The sequence below is a fragment of the Schistocerca nitens genome, chromosome 1 (assembly GCF_023898315.1).
Source record: "Schistocerca nitens isolate TAMUIC-IGC-003100 chromosome 1, iqSchNite1.1, whole genome shotgun sequence".
Classification (NCBI taxonomy): Eukaryota; Metazoa; Arthropoda; class Insecta; order Orthoptera; family Acrididae; genus Schistocerca; species Schistocerca nitens.
Window position 1 is genome coordinate 499,031,996 of NC_064614.1, and position 2,929 is coordinate 499,034,924.

General features: G+C 44.4%; 1 pseudogene; it reads left to right on the plus strand.

The window, feature by feature from the left end:
* The first annotated feature begins 1,918 nt into the window (after positions 1 to 1,918).
* On the plus strand, positions 1,919 to 2,036 carry LOC126203215 (5S ribosomal RNA; annotated as a pseudogene).
* Positions 2,037 to 2,929: the final 893 nt, after the last annotated feature.

Genomic DNA, 2,929 nt, shown 5'->3' on the forward strand with positions numbered 1-2,929 from the left:
CCGGGTGCCATACCAGACTGCATGTATAAGGGATTTCGCAAATCTTGACAGGCATACATTTTCTGGAAAAATCTATGCGTGTCTTCGTTTACATCTTTAATTGTCGATAATTATAAACATATTTGTTCTAATATATAAATTAAATAAAAAATAATAAGTAATCAAACAACATGAAATTCCTTAAAACTTCATGTAAATACACGTGTTTTTTAAATTATATTACCTCTCAGATGTCATATAAATATAAAAACATGGCCAGTAGTGAAGAAAATATGGGTTGAAAATTAAGTATGAGGGAGGGTCAAACTGTCACCTCATCCATATTCGCTTTACGAATCTCGAACGCTAACCGCTTCACCACCATAAACTCTAACGTCCGGCACCTGTCCACAGATACATCAGTTAATACATACTAGACGCGTAAAATTTCTCTCGTGATTTTCTCGGCATTGCCAGAGTACTGCACCTTCCTACTTGCATATTATGTTGTTTTAATGGCCTAAAGTTCGAAGTAAATCTGTGATCCCAATGTTGTGTTCTCCTCTTGTGAGATAATTCTCGTAGGGAAACCGTCCTTTCGTTAGGTCAGCGTTATCTTGCAACGAACTGAATTATTTGGACAAATCATTGACGTTAAAACAAAAAATGGATTCTATGTATTTGAAGAGCTATCCTGATCAAGTTCCTTTGTGGTCCTATAAACAGGTTCGAGAGAGAAGCAGCACTATATGGCTAAGTATCTTTTCAGTATCGCACAAGAATGAAATCACTCTAGTTTCTCATCAGAAGAGTCAGAAAGCGGTTACGGATACGAATTGGTTGCCATAAATTTGCTGTTTAGGACATCGTCTTAATAAAGGCCGGAAATGATTCGTTTGCTATTTTTGTTTCGGGATTGCAGGCGGATAACGTTGACTTCTTGCTACGATATTTCGGCTGACAACCATTCGGCCATCTTCATGTGAGTGTTTAGAACTGGAGGTTACTAGCCGACATCGAAAAGTTCATACCAACAAATTGGGCGCAGACCCATGCGCAAAGGCAGCCGCTAATTTCCCGCGTTCTCCGAATATTGCTACATGTTGCACAAACATATTAGTAGGCGTGTAGGGCTCCCATTCTCTGCCTTACATGAACTGTCAGCCATGTAGTGTCTCTAGCCAAGAACCAGCCTAGCCTGTACTGTCAGGATTATCCGAGGATGGGTTTGCCGGCTTTAAACGTTTACAGTACGCGGACAGAGGCATTTCCTGGACGGACTAATAATGTTTTCCAGGTGTCATGTGACCGTAGATGTTTGCGTTCCCTCTCTGTTTTGGCTATTTCCACTGAGCAGTAGCAAGTACGAGTGGTCCGAGGGAGAAGTTCCACAATAGATGTAGTCGCAACTCCATCGGTGTACTATCTTACAACCACTCGGTCAGAGAAAAGCTCGTTCCAGCTCAATCTATCACGTGGCGGTGACATATGTAAGATCGTGCGACGCAAGTGTCACATATAGCTTCGGAAATTTGTGGATGTAGGAGATCAGCGAACTTCTACTTGTTTGGGAAAAAGAGTAAATCGCGTTCAGGAGAAACTCTTGCCATATTTTGTGAATGGTAGATCGTAAAGACAGAGGTACACTGGATTCATTGGAGAGATTTCTTGGAGTGTGAATACTCTAGTAATCTATGTCTGTACACAGCAAACCACCGCACGGTGTTTGGCGGAACGTATGTAGTGAACGACATCATCTCCGTCCCTCCTTTTTTCGTTCGTAGCTGGTACTCCGCAGAGATACAATCGGTACTCCTCTGTATGACCCCAAATCTCTCTTATATTTCCTCCGACGTCCTCGTTACGCGAGATGTTTTTCTTATCTAATACTTCAAATTAATCATTTATGTAACTTTATACAGAATACACTATCTTATTAGGCAAAGGTCTTGCCGCAGTGGATACACCGGGTCCCGTCAGATCACCGAAGTGAAGCGCTGTCGGGCATGGCTGGCACTTGGATGGGTGACCATCTGGGCCGCCATGCACTGTTGCCATTTTTCGGGGTGTACTCAGCCTCGTGATGCCAATTGAGGAGCTACTCGATCGAATAGTAGCGGCTCCGGTCAAAGAAAACCATCATAACGACCTGGAGAGCGGTGTGCTGACCACATGCCCCTCCTATCCGCATCCTCAGCTAAGGATGACACGGTGGTGGGATGGTCCCGATGGGCTACTTGTGGCCTGAAGACGGAGTGCGCGTTACACTATCTTACTCGTATCTGGTCACCTATTAGTCGACATTAATATATCGTCTGTCCACTCTTCTACTTTATGATGATTTGAAGTCTGCTGCGGACACTTTCAGTGAGGTGCCCGAATATCTGTGGAGGAATGGCAGCTTCTTCTTTCTCAAGAGCTGAAACCAGAGGAGGTAGTCATGTCGGACGCTGGGGTCTGGAGCGAAGCCGATATTATAACTTATGCCAGAGGTTTCCCATTGTGAGCAGGTCGGGAATTCGGGGAGACCAGTACATTTCAGGAATGCTATTGTCCTCACAGCATTGCCTCACAGATGCTGCTATATGGTAGGCTGCACTGTAATGCTCATGTAAGTAGTCTTCGTCTCTATACTGTTCCTCTACTACATGCAGTACACAACTCTGTAAAATATGATTCTATCCGTCCGCATTTAGCGTTTTCTTAATCACAAAAAGGGAACACAACCTCACCACGAGAAAAAAATGAAATGATCGTATGACATTGCTGGCCGGGAAGCCCCATCCAGGGAAGTTTGGCAGCCGAGAGCGAGACTCGCATGCCGGTGTTGAGGATGGAATGATGATGAGAACAACATAACCCCCAGTCCACGAGCGGAGAATATATCCAACCCGGCTGAGAATCGAACCCGGGTCCACTGCATGGGAGGCAAGCACGTAACCACTCAGCT